The sequence below is a fragment of the Macaca nemestrina genome, chromosome 15 (genome assembly GCF_043159975.1).
Source record: "Macaca nemestrina isolate mMacNem1 chromosome 15, mMacNem.hap1, whole genome shotgun sequence".
Classification (NCBI taxonomy): domain Eukaryota; kingdom Metazoa; phylum Chordata; class Mammalia; order Primates; family Cercopithecidae; genus Macaca; species Macaca nemestrina.
The window spans coordinates 102,823,171-102,841,346 of record NC_092139.1 but is presented as its reverse complement, the minus strand read 5'-3'; the positions used below and the strand labels follow the sequence as shown (position 1 = coordinate 102,841,346).

The window sequence follows — 18,176 nt, the reverse complement described above, 5'->3', positions numbered from 1 at the left end:
GCTGCTGCATGAGCTGTACCTGGAAAAGTCATGGGGCAGGACCACTTGGAACCTTGGGAGCTCAACCCCTGCCCCAATATGTTCCAAAGACACTGAGTCATAGATTCTTCTCCAGCCCTAAGACTTAATGTTGTTTGTCCTGTTGGGGTTTGGACTTACATTCGACAAATTATCCCTTTTTGCCTTCCTATTTCTCCTATTTGGAATGGGCATGTCTGTCCTATGCTTGTCCCACCCTTGTGTTTTGGAAGCACACAACTTGTTTGATTTAGTGGGCACATAGCTGGAGAGATACTTGCCGCAGGATGAATTATACCTTGAGTCTCACACAGATCTGATTTAGATGATAATCAGATGACACTTTGGACTTCAAGTTCAAAGTCGATGCTGGAAAGAAGTAAGACTTTTGGGGCTATTGAGATGAAATATATTTAGCATGTGAGAAGGACATAATTTTGGGGGCCAGGGGTGGAATGCAATGGCCTGATGTTTGCGTCTCTCCAGTATTCATATATTGAAACCTGAACCCCAATACGGTGGTATTAAGAGGTGAGGCCTTTCAGAGGTGAATGAATCATGAGGGTGGGGTCCTTGTGAATGGGATTAGTGTCCTTATTAAAGAGGCTCAAGAAAGCTTGTTTGCCCCTCTTTGCCGTTCTGTCATTTGAGGATATAGGAGTTGCCATCCAAGAATGGGCCCTCACCAGACATGGAATATGCTGGTCCCTTGATCTTGACTTCCCAGCCTACAGAACTATGAGAAATACATTTCCATTGTTTATAAATTACCCAGTTTAAGGTATTTTATTAGAGCACCCTGAAAGGACTAAAACAACCTTCTAGGGTTGCGATGGGAAGAAGGATAAGCAGGATAACGGTAGAGTTGCTGGAATGGGTAGAGGATAAAATGTTCTGTTAAGAACCTGGGCTGTTGGTAAGAACCTGAGCTGAACCCCAGCTCCTCCACTTCCTAGCTGTGTGAGATCAGGCGAGGGCATGATGTGGAGCCTCAGTTTACCCGTCTATCGGATGGGTGTATTAATAACACCTACATTGTGGGATTGTTGGAATCTGAGAAGATTATGCTGGTGAAGCTCTTGCATAGTGTCTGGTGCATAGTAAAGTTTCATTCAAAGTTTGCATCATTATTGTTATTACTGTTATTTCAGGTTACGTGACTTTTGATTGGAAGACTCTATTCTGGACCTGCTCAAAATCTTAGGACAAGGAAAGAGAAGCCAGGAATCTTGATCCCCCAGTCTCTCTTATGATCTTAACTCCCTTCCTCTCAAACTAGGTGGTACCAATGAACTGGGCTGCCAATTCCAGAGCAAGGAGCAGGGGAGGAGCTATTTTAGACAGGGTGGCCAGAGGCAGCTTCTCCAAGGAGGTCACCCTTGAGTGGAGGCCCCCATGAGGTCAGCACGGTCATTTCTGTAGAAGTCATAAACTGACTCGGTGTCAGAGAGATAGTTCATCTGGTTCAGTGCTTCCCATTTTACAGGTGAGGAAACTGAGACTCAGACCGGGATCGTGGACCTAGATGGTAGAAGAGCCCAACGGTCTGCCTCCTGGGTCAGTGCTCTTTTCACTCCCCTGCACTGTTAGCTGGCTAATCCAGCAGCCTCTCCCCACTATTTCTCATTTAATAACTAATTTAGAGTGCAGCTTGGTATGTTAACGTGACCCCATTTTGGCCAGTGGGATGTGAGTGGAAGTCTGCTGGGAGGTGAGGGTAGGGCTTCTGAGAAAGCTTTTGCTTTACTGGTAAAAGGGATGGGTGGATTTGTCTTAGCTCTTCCCTCCCTTTCATCCAACCTCGGTGTGATGTCTGGAGCTATAGTGACCATCTAATAACCACGAGGGAAAGGCCAAGAGGATTGGCGGGACGCTGCCCTGACATCACTGAGCTACTGAATCGACCTGTGAGCTCCTTGTTTGTATTAGTCAGACGTGCTGTTACTGGCAGCAGAAAGCATTCCTAACTGCTACAGCCTCTCTGCCTGTCCCTTTGTGGGCTCCATCTTACAGGAGAAACTTCAGACAGGAGAGGGAACCTGCCGTTTTCTTTTCTTATTCTTTTTAGAGTCAAGCTCTTGCTCTGTTGCCCAGGCTGGAGTGCAGTGGCAAGATCATAGCTCACTGCGGCCTCACGCTCCTGAGCTCAAGTCATCCTCCGGTGTAGCTGGGACTATAGGCATGCACCACCATGCCCGGCTAATTTCTCTCTCTCTCTCTCTCTTTTTTATTTTTAATTGAGATGGGGTCTTGCCTTGTTGCCCAGGCTGGTCTCAAACACCTGGCTTGAAGGAATCTTCCCACCTCAGTCTCCCGAAGTGCTGGAATTACAGGCATAAGCCACTGTGCCTGGCCTGATCTAGCCATTTTTAGAAACAGCTTTCGGTTCTCACTCACCTCAGGGGCCTCATTCCAGCCTGTGACTTAGGGCTGAAAGCTCAGTTACCAGTTAATAACACAGGCTGCTGCAAGATAATGCTTGCAGGCCCTCCTTGCTGAACAGTAGGCTATGAATACACAGCATTATTATTAACCCTCCCCTGGCCCCCTGAGCCTCCAGAAGCCAGTAAGAATGAACCGTTGCACTTGTCCAAGAGATGGTGAGAGAAATGTAATTGTGATTTAATTCTTGGCTCCTCTGAAATGTGCCTATACACTGCTCAGACGTTGGGGGCGGAGGGAGTGAGGCGAGAACACTTCTCCTGAATGGAAAGGAGAGAAATGGCAGTTTGAAGGAGTATCAGGCTCCATTTAAAGGCCCATTTACCATGTGACACTTTATAAATTATTTCAAATATAATCTTGAATATAATCAACAGTTCCTTTCTGCCTCCTCTCTGCACACCCACCTCTTCCCACGTCTCTTTTCAGAGGAAAAGATCTTAGGGAAGGCTGCCTTTCCATTGATTCTTCTGAAGTTGCAGGAAGCTGAAATTATGGCGTCAATGACCTCTTAGCTTGAATGAGGGTAAATGTATGCTGACCAGAGAGGGGACAAAGTAGGTTTGAATTCTGTGGTCAGACTGGCTCTCTCTCCCTCCCCTCAATTCAATGAATGATGCATTAATTTATTAAGCACTTATGTGCAGGGCACTCACACTATTTCATGTATCTGGGCTACTCGGAGAGCAGTGGCTCTGCCTTTTTTTTTGTAACCTCCATGATGCAAAGGCCATTTAGTTAGTGATTAAGTGACAGATGGTGTACCAGGTGTCCTGTATCCCAGCCCTGGCTCTGCCATTTGGCTGTGTGACTCAGGGCAAGTTAATTATGCCTCTCTGTGCCTTAGTTTCCTCATCTGTAAACCAGGAATAATAATACTACTTACCTCCTGAGGTTGTTAGGAAGCTTAAGTGAAATGATGTATGTAAAGCTCTTAGCTATAGTACTTAATGTGTTAGGACAAGGAAAGAGAACCCAGGAATCTTGATTCCCTAGTCTCTCTTATGGTCTGAACTCCCTTCCTCTCAAACTAGGCTCTAGAGTCTCCAGCCTACCACTTGGTACCAAGGAACTGGGCTGCCAATTCCAGAGCAAGGAGCAGGGCTCTTGTGCCGTGCCTGGCACAGACCTGGGGTATGGTTAATGCCCAGGAAGAATGACTACAGTAGAAGTAGTAGAAAGAACAGCTGACAATTATTGAGCCCTCACCTTTACCAAGGCACTTTGTTATGCTTGTTCCACCCAGGATTTCAACGAATTCCCAAGCTGACACTTCATTCCTTCATTCACTCCCACTCATTCATTCACCATGGTTATCAGAAGCTCTGGCTATGCCAGGCGTTGTGCAGACAGTGGAAAATCAAACAGCAAGGTCCCTGCTATGAGCCAGTGACTTCAGTTACGTTCTTGCGGGGAGAAAGATGATAAGTTAACAGAGAGGTAATCTAGAGTGACACGTTGCAAAGTGACAGGAAAGGCACTCTGAAGAGAAGCTGGTGGCCTGGGAAGAAAAGCATCACTGGAGGAGCTATTTTAGACAGGGTGCTCAGAGGCAGCTTCTCCAAGGAGGTCACTTTTGAGTGGAGTTCTCCAGGATGGGAAGAAGTGAACCATGCTCCCTACTGGACTGGGAGGGTTTAGGCAGATGTTCCTGCCCTCGTGGGGTTTCTGCTTTTGTAGGAGTCAGATGTGCAGCCTGGATTTAGAATGAAGGATGACATAAATATTCAGAGGAAAAGTGCAGGGTGCTCTGAGGACACACAGCAGGGGGGCTAGACTGGGTAGGGGCCAGATGGTCTTTCGTCTGCAAATGACAGAAACCCCACTCAACTGGGTTAACCAAAAGGGGTTGTTACTGGCTCAGGTAAGTGACAAGCTGGGGTTGGGGTTGGCTTCAGGCATGGCTGCATCCTGTTGTTCAAATTGGTTTTAGCACGATGCCTCTGCTCAGTTTGCCCCTGTGTGAGCTTTGTTCTCAGCAGACTGTCAAAGTGGCGTCATCAACCCCACACTGATGACCTGGTCAGGAGGATGGTCAGCATGCTCTGATTGGCCAGGTGGAGTCCTGTGCCCACTCCCAGAGAATGAAGAGTAGGTTTCCCAAAGGAAACTCAGGCTGGCATTACAGCAGAAGGACTGCTGGGCAGATGGAACCAGCAGGTGTTCCCTGCAGGCTCAGAGGACCGAGGACAGGGCCCCTGGTGGAAGGGACATTTAAGCAAGTCTTGTAGGATGACAGCTGAAGAGGCTGAAGAGGCTGGCAACGTGGTAGGGAGGAGAATCACAGAGTGTCAGAGTTGAGAGAGGCCTTACAGTTAGGGGTCCATATATTTATTTCCCATTCTGGGACACTTCCATGAAGGAAGGTAGCAGTAATGACAACTACATGGGAACAACTACATGGGGACAACTACATGGGGACAACAAGCATAACAGGGCCTGCTGGGTGAACTGCAATACAGGATCACTCTACTTAAAGTCATCCTTTTTGAACCTCCTCTGACACTCAGCTCTCTCTCAGATCCCTGTTAGATGCTGCTTGGGCTTTGGCTGGCATGCCTCCAAGGATGGAACTCTCCTTGCTTTCTGCATAAGCCCACTGTCTTGGAGTTCAGCTCTGCTTGTTTCTCCATCTGTTGCATCCAAATTTGCTATTCTGAAGCTTCCACCCATTGGTCAAGGCTCCAGATTCAACACTTTGGAGTGCCACAAACTTTATTCTTCTTCTATGGTTTGAAGATGAAGACAAGGATTGAATCTCCTAGAAGTGTCTGTTCTGCAGTCTAAATCCAACCACTTCATCCTGATGAAATTTCTTCATCAAGAAACTGTGGATGGTGAGGATCACTGCCCCTACTGAGTCAGTGGACTAGCCAGGGATCAGAGACGATGCTTGTGGTAGAGCTGTCTCCCTCTTTGCCTGCTCCCTCTCCAAATCCTACGCCATCTTTGCAGTGTGGGTTACAGCTTACTTTCCCCAGGAACTATTCTCTGACTTGACTCCTGCAAGCCGAGACCTCATCTCATACCACTCCCTCTTTGTCCCTTGCTCCAGTCACACTGCCCTTGTCTCTGACCTGGGACACCAAACTCATTCTAACCTCAATTTTTGCATTGACTACTGTATTAGTCTGTTCTCACACTGCTGATAAAGACATACCAGAGACTGGGTAATTTATAAAGGAAAGAGGTTTAATTGTCTCAAAGTTCCACATGGCTAGGGAGGCCTTACATTCATGGCAGAATAGGAAGGGATGTCTTACATGGTGGCAGGCAAGAGAGAGCATGTGCAGGGGAACTCCCCTTTAAAAAACCATCAGATCTTATGAGATTTATTCACTCTCACGAGAACAGCATGGGAAAGATCTGCCCCCATGATTCAATGACCTCCCACCAGGTCCCTCCCACGACATATGGGAATTGTGAGAGCTACAATTCAAGATGAGATTTGGGTGGGGACATGGCCTAAACCATATCAATTACCCTCCCTGAAATGCTCTTCCCTTAGAACTCTGCTTGGTTCCGTACTTTTTGGCACACAGGGAACATGCCTAGGAGGCCTTCCCTGCTCACCTCTCTCAGGCTTCCTTCACTCACCCATCCCCTACTCTTCATTACATACTCTATTTTATTTTCTTCGTAGCACTTAATGATTTTTTGAGTGTGTCTTATCATTTATTTACCTGCGTACAGTTGTCTTCCCTGCCCGCCGTGGGGGTAGAAACCTTATTTTCCTAGATCACTTCTGTTTCTCTGGTATCTAGCTTAGGGCCTACCATCTAGTAGTTGCATAATAAGTGTTGGCCAAATGAATGATTGATGAGTTCCCATCCCTGCACAATTCTCAATTTTATGATATTTCCTATATTTTTCTAGTTTCCTCCTTGTATACCTTCTCCAGCCCCTTCAACATGAGTAGTCTGTTTAACCTTGAGCAATACACATGAGCATCATATTAGGATTCAGATGATATGGGATCCAGTTCTGTCTTGGCCTTTTACTAACTGCAGGAACCTTGGGGAAGTCACTGACCCTGTGCGTCAGTTTTCTCATTTGTAAAATGGGACAACAAAAGTGTCTAAAGCTTAGCCAGGTGTGGTGATACACGCCTGTAGTCCCAGCTACTCAGGAGGCTGAGGCAAGAGGATCGCTTGAGGGCAGGAGGTTGAGGCTGCAGTGAGCTATGATTGTGCCACTGCATTCTGGCCTGGGCAAGAGCGAGACCCCATCTCTAAATAAATGAAAGTGCCTAAGGCACAGAGAGAGTGTGAGGCTCATATGAGATCATGGGCATGAAAGCATCCTGCAAAGTGAAAATGCTGTGCAGATATTAGAAAATGAGATTGCTTATAGGTAAGCTTGCATTGTTAATTATTAGGTTGTACCATATGGAATTACCAATATTCAGCCATTTTGACCTACTGTATTAGTCTGTTTTCATGCTGATGATAAAGACATACCCAAGACTGGGCAATTTACAAAGAAAGAGGTTTAATTGGACTTACAGTTCCACGTGACTGGGGAAGCCTCACAGTAATGGTGGAAGGCAAGGAGGAGCAAGTCACATCTTAACATGGATGGCAGCAGGCAAAGAGAGAATGAGGAAGACACAAAAGTGAAAACCCCTTATAAAACCATCAGATCTCGTGAGACTTATTCCCTACCATGAGAACAGTATGGAGGAAACTGCCCCATGACTCAATTATCTCCCACTGGGTCCCTCCCACAACATGTGGGAATTATGGGAGTACAATTCAAGATGAGAATTGGATGGGGACACGCCAAACCATATCACCTACTAAAATGGCAGTTTCATATGATTTAATCTAATATTTTTCCACCTAAAAGTAGGTTTTGCATCCCTTGCCCCGCCCCATAACTAGAGTACTCTGGTAAGTTCTTTGAGGGCAGTCATGATATTCTTCACCAAGCTTAGCAGACTGCTGTGCATACAGTAGATGCTTGCATGTGTATATTTTGATAATTCATCTTCCTATAGAGTGATCTGAGTTTACATCAACTGGAGGTGCTTATCTGTGTTTAGAGGGCTCAAGGAACTCTCTCTAAAGGAGGCTCCATCAGAGCTGAATCTTGAAGGTTGAGTAGTTGTTCAGCAGGTAGACAAGAGGACAAGGGCATCCCAGGTAGAAGGAGCAACATGTGCAAATGTGTGGAGATGAAGAAATATGGTGCATTCTGGGAACCCCAATCCACTGTCTCTGCGTGGCATAAAACCTTTCTAGATCAAACCTAACTGTCCCTGTCTCTCCCTCCCAGCATCTCAGGTCACTCACTATCTCTGTTATTCACTTAGCCTTTTGCACACCTGTCATGGTGGTTGCTATTTTTTTTTTTTCTGAGACGGAGTCTTGCTCTGTCACCCAGGCTGGAATGCAGTGGTGCGATTTCAGCTCACTGCAACCTCCACCTCCCAGGTTCCAGCGATTCTCCAGCCTCAGCCTCTTGAGTAGCTGGGACCACAGGCATGCGCAATCATGCTCGGCTAATTTTTAATTTTTTTTTTTTCTGTAGAGATGGGGTTTTGCCATGTTGCCCAGGCTGGTCTCGAATTCCTGAGCTCAAGGCCATCTGCCTGCCTTGGTCTCCCAAAGTGCTGAGATTACAGGTGTGAACCACTGCACCCTGCCCGGTGGTTCCTATTTTTGATCTTCACCTGCAGTCTGTCCCCTTGTGGGTAAGCAGCAAAGACAAGGGGCCTGCAGCATCTGTTTGTGTGATCATCCAGAGAGCAATCTCCATGCTGATGGTCATCAAACAAACAGTGGCTGATTGGATTGGAGGCTTGGTCTTGTCCCTGGGAGATTCCTCATCTCAAATTAGGCCAGTTTATGTTAGGGAAATCCAAGCCCTGTCCAGCTTGACCATGGCCAGGCAAAGCTTCTGACTGTGGCAACAGGGAAAGAAGGGGACTTATTTTACTGAGTGTCAATGATGGCCCAGGCAATGTACTAAGCATTTCATTTATTATTTCATTCTTGGAGCACCTAATATGTGCCAGACACTGTTCTAGACAGGGAACTATAACAGCAAACAACCCAAGTACTTGCCCACAGGATTACAGTCTAGGGAGGAAAACAAGCAATGAACAATGAAAAAGATATATAACAAACATCACATGATATAATGTAATATAGGGTCATATAATGTCACATGTAATACCAATTATGTGATGGTGAGGGATTTATTTAATCATAACAACACTCTGTGATATGGTTTTTGTTTTGGGTTTTTTTTTTTTTTTTTTTTTTTTTTTGAGACAGAGTCTGGCTCTGTCACCCAGGCTGGAGTGCAGTGGCGCGATCTCTGCTCACTGCAAGCTCCGCCTCCCGGGTTCACGCCATTCTCCTGCCTCAGCCTCCCGAGTAGCTGGGACTACAGGCGCCCGCCACCTCGCCCGGCTAGTTTTTTGTATTTTTTAGTAGAGACGGGGTTTCACCGTGTTAGCCAGGATGGTCTCGATCTCCTGACCTCGTGATCCGCCCGTCTCGGCCTCCCAAAGTGCTGGGATTACAGGCTTGAGCCACCGCGCCCGGCCTGTTTTGGCTTTTTTCCCCCTTCATTTTAAAGGGAGGAAACTAGGGCTGAGAGAAGTTAGTAACTTGCCTAAGCCTTCAGAGCTACTGGGAGGGAGTGTTTGAACTTGCTATCTGAATCCACCTTACAGCTTCTGCCTCCCAGGCTTTTAACTGGAAGATATGCATTAATATCCCAGCTTTGCGCATGCCCACTGCACATTGTTTCACCTCTGCAAGCCTTAGTTTTCGCACCTGAAAAATGGATTAATAGATGCAGCCTCCAGGAGGATCGTTGTGAGATGAGGGGTGAAGGAGGCTGTTTGCAAAGTTCTATGAAAGTTTTCAGTCTCCACATCTGCTTTTGTGGTATGCCTCGCGTGGCTGGGATACTTGAAAACTTTGCCCCAGTGCTACATCTCAATATCCTCAATTAATCCTTCCTCACGATTAATCAGTTTGTTCCTGTTGCTCTGAAGACAGAAACCAGCTCCAGAGGGGACTGGAGGGGCAGGTGCTGGGTCTGGGCATGGGTGAGAAGGGAACTGTTTTCTATAGATTATCTCTCAACAACCTGCACACAGATTAGCCATTTCTCTGGCTATAAATAAAGGTGGCCCCCCCATCTCTGTGGTTGGGAGGATATATCAATAACACCACTAATTATGGAAATTGCATAATGCATCATTAGTTAGTAATTATGACTTTGTCAAGTGCCTGTTAATTTTTATGTAAGAATCACTCAGTGTGTGACATGGAAATATTAGCTTGTCATCCGGCTTTCCTTTCTGGTGGGGGAGAATGATTTGAAAGTTTAGGTTAATGAGGTGTCAGGGTGAAGAAGGAGGAGAGGGAGGAGAAGGAGGAGGAAGAGAGGTGGAGGAGCAGAAGGAGGGGGAGAATTACCAGGGGGAGGAAGAAGAGGAGGAGGAGGGGGGATGAAGAAGGAGGAGGAGTGCGTCGTGAGACAGGAGATGCCACACATGGGGAGATGCGGGTGGAAGGACCCAGGAACTGTCCTCGGAAGGTGAATCAAGTTAAGCCTCCTGCTTCTATCCCAGACCCAGAGTTTGCATGGGGTGTTGACACATTTCCCTAATAAGAAGGCATTATCATTTTACAGCCTCCCTGGAGTGTCTTGGCATGTCTCATTTTGCTTGAATAAATTATTAATTTGGTCTAATTAGGCTCATCCAGCAGCTGGGAGGCAGGTCGAGCTAATTCAGGATTCCTATGTGGGTCTGCCTGCATGCTTGGTTCCGTGGAGGTGGGGGCTGGACTGGAAAGCGCAGCCCCTTCCCATTAGAGGGGGCTGAGGCAGGAGGGAGGGCAGTGGAGGTGGGAGGTAATATTTCATCCAACTCCATCCACTTGTGACTTCATAGGCACCTGCTGACTTGGTTGCAAGTGCTAAGAACCTATGTCTTTTTTTTTTTTTTTCCCTTTGAGACAGGGTCTTGTTCTATCATCTAGGATTGAGTGCAGTGGCATGATCATAGCTTACTTCAGCCTTCACCTCCCGGGCTCAAGGGATCCTCTTGCCTCAGCCTCCCCAATAGCTGGGACTACAGGCATGTGCCACCATGCCTGGCTAATTTTTTTTTTCTTTCACTTTTTGTAGAGGTGGAATCCAGGCTGGTCTTGACTCCTGGTTTCAAACTGTCCTTCTGCTTCAGCCCCCCAAAGTGCTGGGATCGCAGGTGTGAACCACTGCACCTCGCCAGAACCTATGTCTTTCTTTGGACACTTGAATCCTTAATGTCATCTTCAGAGTTGCCTAGGTAAGGAGAGGACATGCTTCAGGCATGTTCCTCAGCTCTGTGGTCAAGGTGCTTCACAATTAGGGTGGATCCACCAGGTTTATTTTCTTGGAGTTCCAGACTCCCAAAGATGGCTTCAGTTGCCCAGATTTTGAAGCAAGACAGCCCTGCTTCAGAACATAGCTCTACCCCACACAGCTTTTGAACTTCAGAAAGTTACATCAACCCTCTGTGGCCTTGGTCACAGCGGAATAATGACCACCTGCCCTTGCTCTGACACTGTGGAGATGAATCAAGATGATAAATACATGCATACTTCCTAGTACGGTGTCTGCCTCATCATATGTGTTCAATAAGTGGTAGTTGTGAAGCTTATGAGAGAAGTGGGGCAGAAATAGTTACAGATACTTTATGCTCAAGGAAATTAAAATCCAAGGAGCTGTCATAACTTGCCTAGGACAGACTAGACGAAGTCCCTGTCCTTTTTTCTTCCTGCCCCACCAGGCCATCTCTTAAAGTTGACATTGGCATTTGGCTATTTATTTCTTTTTTGACAGAAGTTTGTGGTTGCTGGAACATAGGCAATAAAATAGCCGAATGTGCTTAAGAGCCCTGATTATTTTTTAATGGCGTTCAAATCCCTGTGACATTTCTCCCCATGTAATAAGGTTTCAAGATTTAACTTGTTTTCAGGAGAATGAAATCATCTTCACGGTTTTTCCTGTTTTCCACTGAACAACAGCTTGTTTCTAAGCAGCAGCATTAGAATCCATCAGACCCTCTTCTGAGCCCCCAGAGCCCAGGTACAAGCTCAGGCAGCTCACCCATGTCTGGTCTCCACTGGTTCTTTGTATGTTTGTCTTCTAGGCTGGGCTTTGAGCACCTGGAGGACGTTGCTCTTCCCCCACAGGTAGGGGCTGCAGCCTAGATGCTCTTCCAGGACGGGGACTACGTCTTTATCTGAGTCCCCAGCTCAGGGTACTGCACGTAATAGCCTTTCTAGAACTTCTTGATGAATAAACAGCCAGGCGCGGTGGCTCATGACTGTAATCCCAGCACTTTGGGAGGCCGAGGAGGGCGGATCATGAGGTTGGGAGATCGAGACCATCTTGGCTAACACAGTGAAACCCCATCTCTACTAAAGATACAAAAAAAAAAAAAAAAAAAATTAGCCAGGCATGGTGGTGGGTGCCTGTAGTCCCAGCTACTTGGGAGGCTGAGGCAGGAGAATGGTGTGAACCTGGGAGGTGGAGCTTGCAGTGAGCTGAGATTGTGCCACTGCACTCCAGCCTGGGCAACAGAGTGAGACTCCTTTCAAAAAAAAAAAAAAAAAAAAAGAAAAGACACTCAGCCACAAAGCTGGAGTGACTGTAATTTAATCTTTCCATTGTGTTCAGAAGGCTCTTGTAGCACCTCAAGGCCAGCAATTTAAATCAATCAACACATAATAACATCACCCACTATTGCACTGCCTCTGCTCCCAAGTGCTAGCTCATATTATTAGAGAATCAGAGACTGTTTGAGTCCTTTGTATTACAAATGGGGAGACTGAAGCCCAGAAGAAAGCAACGTATGCAAGGACACCTATATTTAACTTCCTTCTCCACAGCTCCCTTCATCAAATTATCAGATGTTCTTAATGCTTCTGTTTATACATATATTTATATATTATAATTATAAATATAAATACAAAATTATATTTATATTATATACATAAATGTATATAATATGTACAATATATACATAAAATTATCTATAATATATAAATGTAATATATATAAAATATATATATATCTGGGAGGCGGAGCTTGTAGTGAGCCGAGATTGCGCCATTGCACTCCAGCCTGGGCGACAGAGCGAGGCTGTCTCAAAAAAAAAAAAAAGATATGCCTACACCTTGCCTAAGGAAAGAAAATCTGCACAAGCTTGCTCAAGAAAAATGAGTGTGTGCCTGGGGGAAGAGTTTACAAAATTCATCCAGGTGCTTAAAAACAAACCTGTTACGTAGCACTATATAAGTGTTTGTTCTTGCTGCTTTTATTATTATCATTTATTATGAATGTCATTGTTGTTATTGTTATTATTCTGCTCTAATGGAATCCCAGGATAATATATCAATACAGCAGGACTTCCTGGGAACTGGAACTGGGACTCAGAAAATGTGTTATCTCTTTCAGGACATGTTTTAGACACACCTCTATAACTGAATTCTCAGAGTGGCCCACAACTTGTAAGTAGGAAAGAATCATTACCTATTTCTTATCAATTTTGTCCCTGGGTCAAGCCAGACATCAGAGAGGGTATGCATTTAGACTTGGTCTGCTCCACTTGCTGTAGCAACCAGCTATGTATGGTTTCTGCCTGGCTCCAAGTGGCACAATCCAGCAGTGCTTCTCTGATAGCCACACCTGTGTGACAGCAGACTCTGTGGGACCCTCTTGGTGCCCACACTGCCCAGAAGTACAGGAAAGTTGTACTTGGTGCAAGCCTTTGACCAACAGGAGATGGGAACCAGCCATAAGGGCTTCCTCTGTTGTCTCCCAAGTGGACTTTTTTCAGTCACATCTTTCCTCCTTCTCCAGTGACAGCCCCACGCGACTGAGCAATCCATTGCACTTGATAACAAGCAGCAGCCATGCCAATGACCCTAGGTGACACTCCCTAATAAAGTCATAGCACATGTGCTTTTGCCTCAGACTCTGCTTTCCAAATTCTCTGATGCCAGCCAAGGGCCAACCTTATAAACAGGGCTTCTGAAGGATGGCAGTTGTGAGTGCTAGGTTAAATTTTTTTTCTTTTCTGTACAGGGAGACAGATAAAAACAAATAGACAAAGATACATACAATGTAGTAGATGGTCAGGGTATCTGACAGCCCATTTGTTGTTTTTGTGTAAATTAGAGACGTGGCCTCCCTGATGGCAAACATGGCTGGTTCACAGTTTAGTGGGCACTTGGTGACTGTAAAAGAAAACTTCATCCTGTCACTCTTCTGCTACCCCAGGCCCAATCCACACTCCCCTATTTAGCAGTCCTGTAGATGGTGGTAGGTGTTGTAAAGAAACATACAACAGGAGAATGGAATGGAAAAGGTCAGGATACAAATGGCATGGATAGGGTTGCTATTTTATTCAGGGCTGTCAGGGAAGGCCTTGCTGATGAGGAGACCCTGGGCAAAGGCTTGAAGGAATGGAGTGAGCCATGAGGCCATCTGGAAGAACATTCCAAGGAGAGGAAATAGCACATGCAAAGAACCCGAGATGCATGAGTTTCTGGCAGGGTCAATGAACTGAAAGGAGTGCAATGAGTTAGAGGGAAATGAGAAGATGAAAGGGTGATAGAAGATGAGATCAGAGAAGTTATAGGGGCCAGGTCATATGTTTGTTTGTGAGACCTATTTTATTATGTGGTAAATTGGTTTTAGAGCATAATTTCATACACCCCTTGTAAGTATTATTTTTATGCAGGGACTTAGACCCACGATTTTCTAAGCATGTTAAGTGGCTTTCTGAGCTAAACCATGTCTCAATGCATACTTGAGTTCAGTGACCCCAGAGAGTTTTGATGACTCTGCTAAGGCCAAGCCGTTCCACGACTGGAAATCACCCATGCTGGCTCTGTGTGAAATTGCTACTTTTCATTAATGAGGTCAACCATGTAACACCATCATGGCATCATTTCAGAGAGACTTTTGTGTGATGGAAGCTATTTACTTTATGACCCAAGTTGTACCTTTAGCAAGGGAGGCACAAGAGGCACACACATCCTGGGGAAAAAATTTGTTAAGATTTTGACATTGATAGAATCACAGGGTTTCTCTTGTGTTTAACTCACTTCTGCAAACATTTATGAAGTACTATTCTATGCATTGTTGAGATCAGTCTTGGTATAAGCCCCTGTTTAATGTTTCTTTCTCACAGTTGGAACCATTTGATCCCATCTTAGGCTCAGTCTTATCTTCCACTCACCAGGCCCATCTTATACTGGAGAAACAGGACTTTGGTCCAGCTATAACCCCATAACCTTGAGGGTGACACCAACATGCTCTGGCTGCTGATTTAGCTCCACTGAGATGTCCAGTTCTGGTTGTTGTAAGTCCCTGTGAACCTACTCTGTACCCTATTATGGTACCAATTCTTCTGCCTTGGACTGTGTTCCTGCCTCATCTCTTCCTTGTTCTGGACAGTCTCCTGTATAGGGAGAAGACATTTTCCCAGAATTTCATTCTGTTGACTGGAAATCGCCTATTTATAACAAATTCCCCAATGCCATCTGCAAGTTTTATTTAGCAGTATTGTGCCGACCTTATATTTCTGTATACTACCCACTTTAAGGTTCTGAGTTATAAGGCTAGATAGATTAAAGTTAGAATACCAGTTCTACCATTACTAGCTATGTGATATTGAGAACATTAAGTTCTCTAATCCTTGATTTCTTTATGTATAAAATGGAAATAATTATGGTACCTGCTTGATATAAGGACTAAGCAAAATGATTTTTGGAAATGAGCACCCACAATAAGTGCTCAATAAGTGGTACTGTATTCTTTCATGTTTGGTATATTAACTGATGTGTTTGGTGAATATTAGGTTAATAGTTACATTTTGCTTTATGTATTTGAATGCATGTTATTAGTTGCATACAAGTTTAGAATTGTTGTGTCTTCCTGATAGCATTTTTTTGCCTTAATATTTCTCAGTCTGACAGCTATCTCTTTGTTGGAATTTGTCTAGTTTTTTTCATTGTTTTCAACCTTTTTGTACCTCTTATAAATAGCATATAATTGAGGTTGGTTTTTTTTTTTTTTTTTTTACAGATTCTCACTCTGTTGCTCAGGCTGGAGTGCAGTGCAGTGGTGCAATTTTGGCTCACCACAACCTCCACCTCCTGGGTTCAAGTGATTCTTGTACCTCAGCCTCCCAAGTAGCTGGGACTACAGGTGTGCACCACTATGCCTGGCTAATTTTTATATTTTTAGTAGAGAGAGGATTTTGCTATGTTGACCAGGCTGGTCTCAAACTTCTGACCTCAGGTGATCCACCTGCTTTGGCCTCCCAAAGTGCTGTGATTACAGATGTGAGCCACCATGTCCAGCCATGATTGAGTTCTTAATACAGTGTTATAGTCTCTGTCTTTTAATTGGAGAGTTTAGCCCATTTACATTTATTTTGATTTTTAATTGGTTTTTTTTTTTTTTTTTTTTTTTTTTTTTTTTTTTTGAGATGAAATCTCGCTCTGTCACCCAGGCTGGAGTGCAGTGGCACAATCTTGGCTCACTGCAATTTCCACCTCCTGGGTTCAAGTGATTCTCGTGCCTCAGCCTCCCAAGTAGCTGGGATTACAGGCTTGTGCCACCATGCCTGGTTGATTTTTGTATTTTTAGTAGAGATGGGGTTTCACCATGTTGGCCAGGCTGGTCTGAAACTCCTGACCCAAGTGATCTACCCACCTCGGCCTCTCAAAATGCTGGGATTATAGGTGTGAACCACCAGGCCCAGACTGGTTTTTAATTTATTTAGATTCATTTCTGCTGATTTTAACTTTTCTGTGACCCACATTTTCTAGGCTTTTTCTTTTATTTTCTATTTTCTTTTGCCTTGAGATATTTTTCTCCTTATTTTACTTTTCTCTCCACTTGTTTTGAAGTTATACTAAACTTATTTTCTGTTTTTCTGGTTTCTCTAGAAATATATGTGCATTATATTATAACACATAATTGTATAAAATATATGTAATAGTATATACTGTCATATAATTGTACACATATAAGAATATAATATATAGTATGTAAGTTTATGTATATATGAACATTCTAAAGTTAATTAACAATTTTATTTTTCTCCTGAACAAAGCAAGAGCCTTAGAATACTTTGATTACTTGCCTCCTGACTTATTTGTTATTGTTTTGTATTTTAATTCTCTCTTGATTTTTATTTATTTATTTATTTATTATTATTATACCTTAAGTTGTAGGATACATGTGCATAACGTGCAGGTTTGTTACATATGTATACTTGTGCCATGTTGGTGTGCTGCACCAATTCTCTCTTGATTTTTTAACTTCACATATTGCATGTCATTGTGAATGTCTTATAAAATCAATGTTTGTTTAGATTTCCCCATACATTTACCATTTATTTGTTTCTATTCCTTTTTGTATCTGAAACCTTCTGAGATCATTTTCCTTCCTTGTGAAACATGTCCTTGTTTGTTAATAGTCTATTCTCTGTCTTTTTTTCTCTCTACAAATGCCTTTATTTCACCTTTATTGATTGAAATATAGTTTTTTTCTTGATACAGAATTCTAACCTGGTAGTTACTTTCAACACTTTGAAAATATTAATCTATTTTCTTGTGGCTTTCATTGTTGCTACAAAGTCAGTTGTCAGTTTAATTGCTCCTTTGTAGGTAATACCATATATCCCTTTTCTCTGAATTAAGATTTCCTACTTAATTCATTAATTGCACAAGTATTTATTGATGGTTATTATGTGCTAGGTACCCCCTCCCATCATGGAACCTACACTCTAGGGTCTTTGGCATTTTGAACTTTGCCTCTGACGTATGAAGAGATTGATTTCTTTAAATTTATCCTGGTTAAGGCTTTCTTGGTTTCTTTGAATCTTTAGTTTCATGTCTTTTATCAGTGCCGGTATAATCTTAATCATTTTGTTTTTATTCTTTAAATATAGCTTCTTCATCATTCTCCCCATTCATTCATTTCTGAATTGTTATTTCTTGTCTTCTGCAAGCTTTGGGGTTGATTTATTATTGCTTCTCTAATTCTTTTGGTTGTGAATTTAGGTTGTTGTTTTGAGATCTTTCTAAGCTTTTGATGTGGGCATTTAGTGCTGTGAATTTCCCTCTTAACATTGCCTTAGCTGTGTCCCAGAGATTCTAGCATGTTGTATCTTTGTTCTCATTATTTTCAAAGAACGTTTTGATTTTGCCTTAATTTCATTATTTACCCAAAAGTCATTCAGGACTATGCTGTTTAATTTCCATGTAATTGCATGGTTTTGAGCGATTTTCTTAGTTTTGACCTCTATTTTTATTGTGCTATGCTCCAAGAGTTTGTTTGGTATGATTTTTGTTCTTTTACAGTTGGTAAAGATTGTTTTATGTCTAATTATTTGGTAAATTTTAGAGTATGTGGCATGTGGTGATGAGAAGAATGTATACATTGTTGTTAGGTCCTTAATATCTTTGTTAATTTTCTGCCTTGATTGATGATCTGTCTAATACTGTCAGTGGAGTGCTGAAGTCTCTCACTATTATTGTGTGAGAATCTATGTCTCTTTGTAGATCTCTAAGAACTTGCCTTATGAATCTGGGTGGTCCTGTGTTGGATGCATACATATTTAGAATAGTTGGATCTCCCTTGAGTGCTAGCTGTAGGTCGTGACTTGGCACTCCTGGTCTGAT

The 18,176-nt window shown here is 43.6% G+C and overlaps 1 long non-coding RNA gene across 2 annotated transcripts in view; it reads left to right on the top strand.

Annotated features, from left to right (window-relative positions):
- Nucleotides 1–18,176, top strand: part of LOC105493978 (uncharacterized) — a 96,460-nt gene that overhangs the window by 11,769 nt on the left and 66,515 nt on the right. For both annotated transcript variants that reach the window (XR_011614110.1, XR_011614111.1), the window contains exon 3: nt 12,931–12,983. This is a non-coding gene — a long non-coding RNA (uncharacterized lncRNA). The remainder of the gene's footprint in view (nt 1–12,930; nt 12,984–18,176) is intronic.